This window comes from Myiozetetes cayanensis, unplaced genomic scaffold (assembly GCF_022539395.1).
Source record: "Myiozetetes cayanensis isolate MyiCay16 unplaced genomic scaffold, myiCay2020 scf1, whole genome shotgun sequence".
In the NCBI taxonomy this organism is placed as follows: Eukaryota; Metazoa; Chordata; class Aves; order Passeriformes; family Tyrannidae; genus Myiozetetes; species Myiozetetes cayanensis.
The window spans coordinates 60,995,832-61,007,931 of record NW_026086604.1 but is presented as its reverse complement, the minus strand read 5'-3'; the positions used below and the strand labels follow the sequence as shown (position 1 = coordinate 61,007,931).

Below are 12,100 nucleotides of genomic sequence, written 5' to 3'. Positions count from 1 at the left end.
TCCTCTTCCTTCTCCACCGTGAATGATGGCTCTGAAGAGTCCTGTGGTTTTTCATGCTGCTTTTTTCTGGCTGAAAGCTCTTTAAATACCCAAAATAAGGTTCAGCAGGGAGGGATGAGTGGTTTTGTTTCTTTAAGTTCTGAACAGTTGCTTTGTCGTCAGACTGGTCTGCTGGGGTGAGCCTTCAGGCAAAGAAGGCGCTAGCATCAAGTGCTTCCAGCTCCCAGATGAGAGCTCTGATCCTGAAGCTACTAACCAAAAGGAAGACTTCTCATATTTCTATTTAATAATTAAAAAAAAACCAAAACAAAACAAAAAACTTTAGGTGTAGATTCTTCTTTTTCAGTGAATGTCCAAGCAGGCTGTGAAATCAAGAGCTAGGACATACTTGATCCCTACAAAGGGATCAGGAATCAGGATAGATTCCACACCTCAGCATGTCTTACTGTGCAGCTCTGGGTGGCTCTGGATTCACAGTGACCTCAGCATGTAGCACAGCATTGAGGGATATGTGTCTTGAAGGCAAGGACATCAGAAGTCAGTAGCCATGACATTGACCAGCACCGGAGCCACAGTTTGACAGTAAGGTATAACTGTCCATTGGCATAAAACATTATTCTTTATGCAAAACACACAGCACACAACCCAAAATTGTACCAGAACATTACATGTGCAGCTTCTTCGCACACCAAGGAACTAGTCCAGCTCAAAACAGATTGCTGCAAACAAAAGGGAGCGAGGGCTTCTTCAGGCTGTCAAAGCTGTTGTACCCCTCTGCAGGGCCCATCTACACTCGTGTGGAGCTGGGAGCTTCTGAAATTCCTACTTATATTCCTTTGTTTGATTCTTCCTAGTCTGAATAGTGCCAGTTTCTGATTTTGTCTCTTTTTTAAGACAAATCTTCCAAAGAGGTACAGTTAGACTGGAAAGCATAGCTTTAGTACCCAGTTGCTGGCCAGGTATTTAACTTTATTGCAATATTTGCATACTTTGTGCTGGTGTCTGTTTGGTCTGTTTATATCTGTTAGGTCATTGGTTTATCTTCAGGGATGAAGTTCTTAACTTTTCATCCCTTTTCTAGTATATTACTTCACTCATGTTTTGACATACCTGCCCTTCACTTAGGAGGCCATATTTAATTTTATAAGACTTGCCTTAGATAATTTGTTAAAAGCAAAAAAGTTTTCCCTACCTCTGTTACTTTCTAATCCCCTTGTATAGAAATTTTAAACAGTTCATTTTGTTTTATTCCAGATAGAATTTACCAGTGTGTCTTATACAAGTGCTTAAGACATTTTTCTCTGTGAATATGTTTGAAAAGTAAACAAGTAAATATGCTTGGTTCTCCTAGGTCATGTAAATAAACAAATCAAATTAAAATCTCTTTAAAAGTACTCAAGGACTCAAACAAATGGTAGGGTGTTTTCTGCTTAAATTGGGTTGGGTTTGAGTTTGGGGGTTTTTTTGGTTAAACTAACTTCAATAATCTTTTCAATTAAAAATTGGGGAGAGAAGATAGCAGCATAATTTTTTAATATACATTCTCAGGCAATTTTCTTTGAAGTTTCAAGTTTGAGTTGTGTTGGACAGTAATCAAACTGCCTTGGTTCTCACTAGTCTGGTGCCCTAGATTGGTTTGTCAACATGTACGTTGGACTATTTTCTACAAATAGTAGAAATTTCTCTTTTTAAGTCTGCAAGCATCATTTGCAAACTTATTTTGCAAATGCCTTTACTCACTATACTTCTTTCAGGCACAAAGTGTTTCATAACCACCAGTGAAATATATACTTTTTATTACTCCATTGCCCTCTTATCACACAAATCACTACATAAGAAAAAGGATGATATTCATCTGAGTAATTTAAATAATTGTGATGGTGAGTGATATGAGGACAACAGAATTGATGCGTTTTATCTCATCCCCAAAGATGTTTCTGTATGCCACACATAATTTGCCTTCAGAACAAAAAACAAAACCTCTCATGTTACTGTATCATTTTATAAAGCTTTATCTGATACAAAATTGTGTGGTTTGTAATAATAAAATACTTATATCTAATTTAAATTGCTACATACTAAACATCTAGTATTGCTAATTACAATTAGCAAAGCAATATTTAAGGTGAAATGGCTTAATGGTTTGCTTGGGCCAAAATTGTTTACCATGACCTCTTGTCTCAAAATGGGAATTCAAAAAATGGGGTTAACCTAAAAAAAACTGTTCTTTTTGGCTTGAAGTACAAAGTAATACTGCCCATTCTGATGTCTTAAATGCACTGATGCAGTGAATAAATCACTCAGGGTAGGGCAGAGCACAGAAGGGCAGGGAAGGCAGGGTAAGGCAAAATAAGAGAAGGCATTACTCACCAGGATGTACCAGTTCCCTCTATATTAAAGTAAGCAAACTTTTAAAGTCAGATTCACAATTCTTCAGTTGCCTTTGAGGGGATGTGAGGAAATGCTTACTAACTGCATGAAGGCTTATCAGTTATTGGATTCATATTCCTCAGGACTGGTGACTAGAGAACAACAGGAAGGTGATCATCCTAAATCTTGCCTTTACCATTGTGTCAGTCTTCTTAATGACCAATTCATTAGTCTTCTCAAATTCCCCCATACTTATGGGATTCAGTGTTTTCTCCCATCTCAGGTTCAGCTCCTAAAAGGCTACATGCAAGTTCAAGGTCTGTCTGCATGTACATGTCATCCATCACAGTGTTGCAGGAGGCTCTCAGTGTATGAGAGAAGGCAGAGGTTTTTAATGTTAAGTGAACATGTTTCCAAATGGCTTTTGTAACTCTTTTGCAAACTCACCTTCTTCTTCCCAGGATTCTTAGTCTTATCTCTGCCTTTGGAATGTCCTGAGGGATACCTGAAAGTCTCCCTGTTGGTTGTTAACCCTTTCTTGTCATTGGTTGGTTTGTAAGACCTCCTGGACTCCTAATGGTCACTTTGTAGTCCCCCCAAGAGCTATTTATGTCGCTACCCAGAACAATAAACTCTCTCTGCCTCTCTCCTCGCTGCTACTGTCCTGTGGTCTCTCTGGGGACCATGGAGACCTCGTGGTGGGGAGGAGGGGGAGGGCACCTTCCCCTACAGGACTAGGGGTTTAGCCCATTGCCTGGAGTTCCCCTCCCTATCCAACCTCAACATTTGCATCACAGAATCACAGAATCAGTTAGGTTGGGAAAAACATCTGAGATCATCAAGTCCAACCTATGACCAAACACTACCATGTCAAATAGACCAGCTGCATGTCAACTACTCAATTCTAGTATGTCCAGCTTTTGATTTCTGATGATGTAGACATAGTTGAAAAGTACCTTTATTTCATATATTCCAAAAGATGATAGAAGACACCGTCTTAAACTTGTCAGCAGTGTGTTGTTAGTGAGTGCGTAAATATATTTCTGAGGGATATGAGTTATATTTCTGATTTTAGCCAGAACAATACCAGATTGGACTCCTCTAAAATGCTTTGCTTAATAATCACACACACTAGTCTTGTCTACTATTTGATTCCTCTCTTCCTGATAATGCTTTTAATTAACATTAAACTCAAGGTGTACATATGTTGGAAGTTTCATTGTGTCCCTGACATAGTATTACAGGTACTGTTATTAAGCTATTGAGAAACAGTAGCTTTTGTGGCAAAGGTGTATTTTCAGCTTGACTGTTACGCTCTGTATCAAATCCTACTTTTTTCCTGTAAGTGTTAATTGAGAAGTTTTTAAGTCATAATAATACTGACCACTTCTCATACGCTGTTTTGAACGTATCATCCTTAGTTAACCTTGCTAAGGATGAAAGTATCAGAATTTCACGGTAGAGATAGGAAAAAAATAATGCATATGCATCATGGGACTTGATAAAGGTCACTAAGAATAAGAAATTTAATTTCTTCTAATGATTCCTATTCAAACATTCCAGTGGCCACTATAGTTGATATACTGCACAACATAACTCCATAATGGATTTATGAAGCCAAGTAAAGTATTAATTCAACTAAAATATATCCTTGGGATAATGTTCGATCTTAATTTCAAATCTGAAAGAATCCTCTGTTTTCTGAGGCTCTCCAGTCTCTAAGTTGAATATGTCTTACTTCCATACCTTGAACCTTGGTGGTCTTGCATATATTTTATCCCTCTTTCTCTAAAATGGCCTGGTGCCTTTATTTCTAGGCAAACTTCCCTGCATTTGGCCAAATTTCTGTGATTTTTCTAAAAATCATGCTGCTTCATGAAAATGACATCTATGAGTTGCTCCTCCTCTGCTTCCTCTGCATCATTTTCATCCATGATATTATAGTCTCCTTCGAGTCAATGTACATCTATGGGACAGCTTAGGTTAGGAATTTTTAGAAACCTATCATTTTCTTTTCAAGTGGCTTCTTGTTAATAGTTATATGTTGAGACCTATCATGTAGATTTCAATCAGTTTAAATTTGTTGTATTGATTTTATAACATTCTATTTTAAAATAACAATACTGTGCACTATTAAGACAAACACTACTGAGAAATCCAAGTAAGCTGCATGAATGTGATTAACTCTATTCAGTTTTGCAATGTCATTGAAAAAATAATAGCATGTTGAATTATATTCGTATCACTTTTTTCACTTATTGCCTGAGTTCATGTGTCAACCATTTCATTAATTTGCTTAGGATAGAAATTATAGTAATAGCTCTGTAATCACTGAAGATGTTCCGCTTTCTCTTTTCCCATATGGCCTCTTTGTATCTTAAGTGGAGCTTTGCCAGAATTCAAATAAATATCAACAATTAAGCCCAGCAGTCCAGACACCTTCTAAATCAATTCTTAAAACTCCTGAATGTAAGTTACAAGATCTCAGTGATTACAGCAGCTTGTCTTGACAGGACTTTCACGAGTCCTCTGTTTTGCCAAGATGTGAATGAATTGTTCCATCTCTATGTAAATACAGGATAAAAACACTTGTTAAGCATATCTTATCATGCATCATTACCATTGAATTTGTCATCTTCCAAGGAATGAATCATTATTACAATTCCTTTTTCTCCACATAAATTTTTAGGAATCCTTATGAATTCTGTTAATGCTGCTAGCCATTCATTTACTATTATGTATTTAACTACCCTTTCCACTATCTCTATTTTACACCTTTAATTCACAATCATTATTATTAACTTGCTCTTTTTCACCTTTGTTACATTCTGTCTAGTCTTTGGCTAATTTTATTGATTGTTTGTTTTACATTTCATAACAACCAAAACAATTTTTAGGGTAAGAAAAGTTTGTTTACACATCCCTTTTTCAATAGCTTCCTTTGCTTTGATGGCTAATCCATAAACATTACTTTTCCATTTTTTTCATGCATCTAGAAGTAGATTTGCAAAAAAGGAGTTAGATACCATGGTTTAGACCTTGGGCTGCACTCAGTGCCCGTGGCCCAGTCTTTGCTCAGCACTCAGTGGTCTTGCCATGGTAGGCAGGAGGGCAGAGTGCTGGGGGTAGAAAGTCCTCACTAGCTCTAAAGTGACACTTCTCTGAACTCCAGCAGTGGCTGGTTGTGTGACAGGCACCAATAACCAAATACTCAGCAGAAACTCAGTCACTAACAGCATTTAGATACCTCCAAATAGGGATGGAGTGATTGTCCTTGCTGGATTGCTGGATATGGCTTCTCACTACTGCTTCAGATGCTTAAGCCCTCTCTGTATGTCTAGCCCAGGAACTGCTTATGAGTCGTACAGCTGTGGTGTGCAACACAAGCTCCTCCTTTTTACTCTTTTACTATATTTACTCAATGAAGGCTGGATAGAAAGAGGTGGTTTTTCTTTTTTTTGCTCTGAGGAAAGTGAAGCAGTGGAGCAGGTTCCCCAGAGAGGCTGATCAGCCGTCGTCCTTGGAAGATTTCAAGACCAGGATGGATAGAGCCTAGTCTGATCTCACAACTGAGCCTGCTTTTTGAGAAAGAGCTTGCACTAGATGATTTCCTCAATTCTCTCCAAATTATCTTATACTATGTTAACATTACTGTTTATTAATCTCTTTAGTAAATTACTAAATTTCATGTGTATAAAAACTGAATAGTTTTCAAATGTTAAAATTCCTAATTATTTTCTGAAAATAACTTTGATTTTTTAACACATTGATTTTCATTCTTTCCTAATTCCCTTCATTATCAAAAAGAGTACTTGGAATAAGGGACTACTCCCTTCTCAATTTTCATGATTCCAGCTCATATTTATGATAGGTTTAGCACCAACCCATCTACCCCATCTTACAATCACTTGAGAGGAACATAGTTAAGTTTTCTGGTGGAGTAAGGTAGATTATAGTGGTATTAGATATTATATCTTTAATAAAACATGGACAGTATTTTAGTATCCAAAACCACACCTTTCCATATGGTTTTGTTCAATAAATTTTTCCCTACTACGACCACAAGGAAACTTCAAATATGTGCAGTATTCCCTTATATGTCTCTTGGCATAACTATTTGTATAGTAGCAATAGATTTAGACTGTAGCACACACTCTTTTTGATGAAACATGCTTCATCTCTTTACAGTGTTGTGATTGTTTGCGGTAATCTTGTGCCAGAGACAATATAAAGCTATTCCAAATGGATATTTGCTAATAACCAGTTGTGCATTTGTTTCAACTTAGTTACTATAATGTATTTAACGACTAAGCAGAATATTCATAAAAGAAAGTCAAATACAGTCTGAATGGAAAGAAGGGAAAATATTTTATTGACCCTTTGATTTGGGAGTCTTGAGTATAAAGTGAAAAATTTTATCTGGATGCCTGTTAGTATTCATAGTTTTGTGCAGCTGCCTTTCCATGTTGCACTGGGCAACAGGTTTTGCCATGACTTTTGAGAAGAGAGTCCTTCAGCTGAATAGCTAAATATCATATCTTGCAATCAAAAACAATATTTAGCTGTTGTCCTAGTGATCAATAGAAATATTAAGCTTCCCTTTAATAATGTCTATCCAGAGTAGCTCTGTGAAAATGAACTAAATACACAGCTGACTCATACCAGATCAGGGGAGTGAGCAATGGTTTAACATCAGATTGTACTAATTGTGAAGCTAAGAAACCCACAAGGCTATAGTTTGTCTTTCAGTTTTCTAATCTTACTTACTGTGTCGGTAATTTAAAAAAAGAAAAAAATCCCTTTTCTCTGTATCTTCCTGAAAAAATGCTCAGTATTTTTTACTGCCCAACTCTCCAGTGAAAATATGAAAATCAAAAATCCCTTTTTTTATGGTTTTGTAAAATCTCATTGAAAAATATCTGCAGCCATTGTGCCTATGTCTGTGGTGATCTGGATTTAATAACTGAACATAAGTAGGAAAACTAACAAGTCCAACTTCACAGTTACTTCAGACTGAGATGCCTTTACAGGCCAGAGTCCAGGACTACCTTTGTCTTTAGGGGAGACAGGAGGGAAAATCTCATGGTTATCTAGCCAAGGAAAAAAAAAAGACAATTCTCCCCCCAAAAAACCCAAACCCAAACCAAGCAAAAATCCCCAGATGTAAAATCTTTGTAGTAAAGGCTTGGTTTTATTCTTTCATGTGACACAGCAGGGCTATGATGCACAAGTGAGCACTGTAAGTGCTACTACAATATAGCAATTAGCTGCAAAGCTGAAGTCTAGCCCAATATGTAGTCTTTCCAAAACTATATCCACTAGTTATTGGCAAGCATGACTTCTGACAAAATTGGAGGGGTTTCCTTTGGTATTTCTCTGCTCTTTTCTGATATCCATAGTATATTTTTCTTTCTTTATCTTTCTTTTCCCAGTACTGATCATAACCCACTCCGAAAGTAAAAGCTGACATGACTTTGAAATGAAACATATAAAAAGTGGTTTAGGGGCAGTACAGGGCAAGAGGGAGTGGAGAAGGATATATAATTTCCTGCCTGTCACCTAACAGTCTATGCAGCCCAATATCAAATTAGGCACTTTGTTGTATCAATATATGTTGTGCATCAGTAAGCAATCGTTATTGTCTTTAGCAGTAATTCTCATGAACAAGCTTTAAAATTAATTAGCTAGTAAAGTTTTAAAAGACAATGTTAAATGTTTTCCAGTACATTAGCTATAAACACTTTTATTATATCCCCAGTTATCACAATTTGGTCAGTACGAGATTTTTTAAAATGAAAGTTTGCCTGTTAAACTCTGCAAACACAGGTATTGTATTCACCATAGTTCTGTTATTCTTCTAAGATTTTTATACAGATTTCTCTTAGTGACCAGTATTCTATCATTAGTCACAGTAAATTCACAGTATAATTTGTGGTCTTCAGATACTGTTTTCCCCAAATTTATACAATCACTGTCTCATACCCTTTTTAGGTGCACAGCCTAAACCACCATACCAACTGCTACAAAGGTAATATTCTACATCAGTGTAGTGTCAAATGGAAGCTACCTACCCTCAAACAAAAGATGAAGCAAACCAATCTTGCCGTACAGCAGTCCATACCTTCTGAGAAAATCCAGAACAACATTTTTATGATGCTTTCTAGATCAGTAAGATGTGTGTTTAGTAGACCAAAGTGGAAAAAGGCTTTAAGTTCATGACTAAATTATAGGAAGCCTTCCCAGTTGCATACTCAGTAAGTCACTGGTTGAGATCCCCAAAGGGACTTAAATTAGGCCATTAGACTTGACAGCAGACTGTTGTGTCCTTAACTTTTAGACCACTGCTTTCTATGGAAGAATGCGTAGCCCTGAGTTATTCAAACTCCTGCTGTGATTGACAGGGTCCATCAGGATGGGAATTGTAACTGCCAACAAGGAGCTGTCCCAGTGAGCTGGTATAGGGCAGTGAGGACAGATGTGTCCTACACCTCTCTGAATCCAGCACATAAGCACTGCTAAGAGCTGCCTGCCTCTATCCCAATGTGTATTCATGCACGCCTTCTCTAAAGACTGTTTAATCAGAATTCCCAGTGGAGATCAGAACTAACATCCCACGCAAGTGCCCAAGTAATTAAGACAGTCACTCTCTCACTACATAAAATCTGACTGAAAGAAGTTGAGAGCTCCTTCTGAAGCCAGCCTCTACTTTGGGGTTGGGCATCTGGTGCACATCATTGTGCTGTGTTCTCCAAACATGAAGCTATGCAATGGTCATCACCAGCGTCATTTTGTGTGAGGCCCAAGCCAGCAGACAGTCTGAGAAGCCTTTACCAGCCTGAGCCCTCTAGGAGTAATAGGAAGAGAGACAGCTGCATTGCAAATCCCAGCAGGCAGCCTTAAATATCAAATAGTCCTTAAATTTACAGCAGTCTCAAGAATTAGGTGCCCCCAAGCATAATTTGAAATACAATTTACTTATCTGGGGATAAGTAAATAAATAAACTTGTCTGTTTAAAGTTTAGGTCTCAGGAGTAAAGTGGAGCTGAACTAGGTAATATGAGTCTGTATTTTTAACTGTAGCTCCTTAGTTTCATATTCAAAACTTGTCAAGGAATCACAGAAATCTGAACCTTTCACAAGCAATGTCTGCATCCCATTCTTCAACCAAACCATTTTGGGGATTTACAGGATTTTTACAGTCATAAAATTTAATCTTTTATTTGTGCAGATTGTTTGAGCCTCAGGAAGGGGGAAAATAAGACGAAAGATGGGGAGAAAGTAAAGCATCAGATTCCCTCAGGAAAGCTTTATCTCAGAGGAGAAATCTTACCAACCTCATGGAGCCCTGCAGGCATCTGTAGCAGGCAAAGGAGGAGCACCTCTGCAATCACCACTACCCTGGCAACAGGCTGCAGAAAACTCTCAGCTTCTATCCATGTTTCAAAGATGAGCTGTGACTTCTAGAAAAGGAGATATCTCTTCCTGAGGCAAGCATTTTACCCAAAATGCTGATAAAAGTTTAAAAAATGCTCTCAAATTTATAGTTGTTCAGATCTCATTATTGAGAGATGCCTCTGCCTGAATTAAGGTTCAAATGAGATCATAAGCCAATAGTCAGATAAAATGTGAGGTAGAAAGACAGAAATAAATAGAAAAGAGAGGAGGGAGGAAGAGAGAGAGACAGCAGAGACAGACAGATTAAGCAGAAGACAGTCATCACTCCTGGATCCAGCGGCATCCCATTGGTCCTTCTTCACCCTAGGTTTCCCTGTGTTGGAAGTCCCAAGGTTGTTCAAAAAATTTCACTATTTATACATTTTTGCAAACAAAGGAATTAATGCTCAATGGCTACACAGTTCTCTAATGCTAATTAGTCTCATGCTCAGTCTTTCTTTCCTTTTGAGTCAGTGGTTTCTTGGGTCAGTGGGCCGTGAGTCAGTGGCCATGATCTCCCTCTGCCAGAATTACCTTTTACCTTGTTCTGATTTCAGCAAAGTTGCTGAGTTGGCTTTCTCTGTGGTATGTAAATTCTACATTCTTCATGTCCATTATCAGGGATACATTCTTCTCTCACAGCTTTGTTTACCTCCCCTGAGATAACACTCAGACAATAGTATCACCCTTATCTGATCTCAAGCTCTCATTAAGGTGGCTTAATTTACAGTCCAGGTTTCAGGTATCCAGAGAGGCATCTGTCCGGTAACTCAGGGTGATCTTTGTTTGACTCTTGATACGGTGATTTGCGTACCAGTAGCTGCTTCTTTACACAGTTTGCTGCAGTGGGAATTTTTGTCTGGGTGCATTAGCCAGGATGTGCTAACCAGATCTTTTCTCTGCTGGGCCTGGACTTAGCACCATCCTGTGGCTCCATTCTGTGCTTTTCTCATGACTAAGTCCTTCTGTGGCCTAAACAGTGCTTGAGACAGGCAACTGTGATCCTTAAGCCCTTACAATAGTGCATCATTGTCAGGAACCCCCTTGCTGCAAGAGCCTCTCCCTTTCTTTAGTTATCGTACAAATAAATATCTTCTTTTCATCTGGAAGATGCTTAACTATTTTCCATGCTGTTCTCATTCATAAATGAGAATGGGCCAAACCATAACCCCCACAACACTCTTCAAACCATCTTTTTTCCATTATAATTGATATTTTAGATCACTTTATAACTGCCTCAGCTATAAATTCATCCCCATTATTTGTAATGAGTGCTGTCCTCACATAAGTATATTGGCTGTATTCCCAGAATAATGCTTTTGGAAGGGAATCTGTTCATACTGGGAGAAGAGGAGGAGAGTGAGGGATGACCAGCAACCCTAAAAATCACATTAATAATTAACAGTAGTAGAAGAAGATAGAAATCTTCTCCATAGTTAATCAGCATGTCATCCTTTAAAAATGTGATGTAGAAATACAGACAACGATTCCTTCTATCCTTCAAAACAGCTCAGTGCAGACCAGCCTGTTTGTCATTTCAGGGGCTGGCAAAACGTAAATTAGCAGCACTGCTGAGCTGCACAGCACCAAGAGTGCAGGCAGCGCAGGACAGGCAACCACTGAGACAGTGGGATGTCTGGGAGGAATAGATTTGTGTGCTGCAAAAAGGTACCACCACTGTATGTACCCTGTGCAGCCTGAATACCGTGAATACAGTGAATGATTTGCTCCTGCAGAGTCTATAAAGGAGTCTGTACATTCCCTGCTCTGCCTGTGCACAGTGCCGGACCCAACAGCAGAGGAGTGCTGCCTGCATCCCTCCTTATTTAACAGAGGGGCTCTGAAAATATGTTAGGGGATGAGCTGCTGCTCTGGCACAAAGCTACCCAGCTTGATAAATGGTACACTGTCCTCAGCTGCCTTACCTGAATGGCTGAGACCCCTTGCTGACCCAGGTAGCTCTCTACAGACACCTTGACCCCTGAAGAGCCCTCTCCCATGCTCTGCCTGCAGCAGCAACTACTATTGTTCCTGCAATTCTTAGGCTACTGGGAAGAGCTGGAGAAGAAGCAAGGGGCTGGAGTGAGGTGTGGGCTTTAGTCCTACTAGAGGAGATGGGTTAAATAGAAGAGGCAGGACTGCATTGATGAGACAAGGGAATGCCCTGTATAGGAGCATCTCCTGCAGCAGCATGTACAGGTGGGAGGGTGGGAAGGTTGCTGAGAAAGATTTGGATAAGGATTGCAAGGGTGGCTACTGCTGCTGTTGCTGCAAAGAGCCACCCTTGCCAATGAAT

At 38.8% G+C, this 12,100-nt stretch overlaps 1 protein-coding gene across 2 annotated transcripts in view; it reads left to right on the top strand.

The window, feature by feature from the left end:
- Window positions 1-12,100, top strand: part of GABBR2 (gamma-aminobutyric acid type B receptor subunit 2) — a 467,784-nt gene that overhangs the window by 426,671 nt on the left and 29,013 nt on the right. The window lies entirely within an intron of this gene.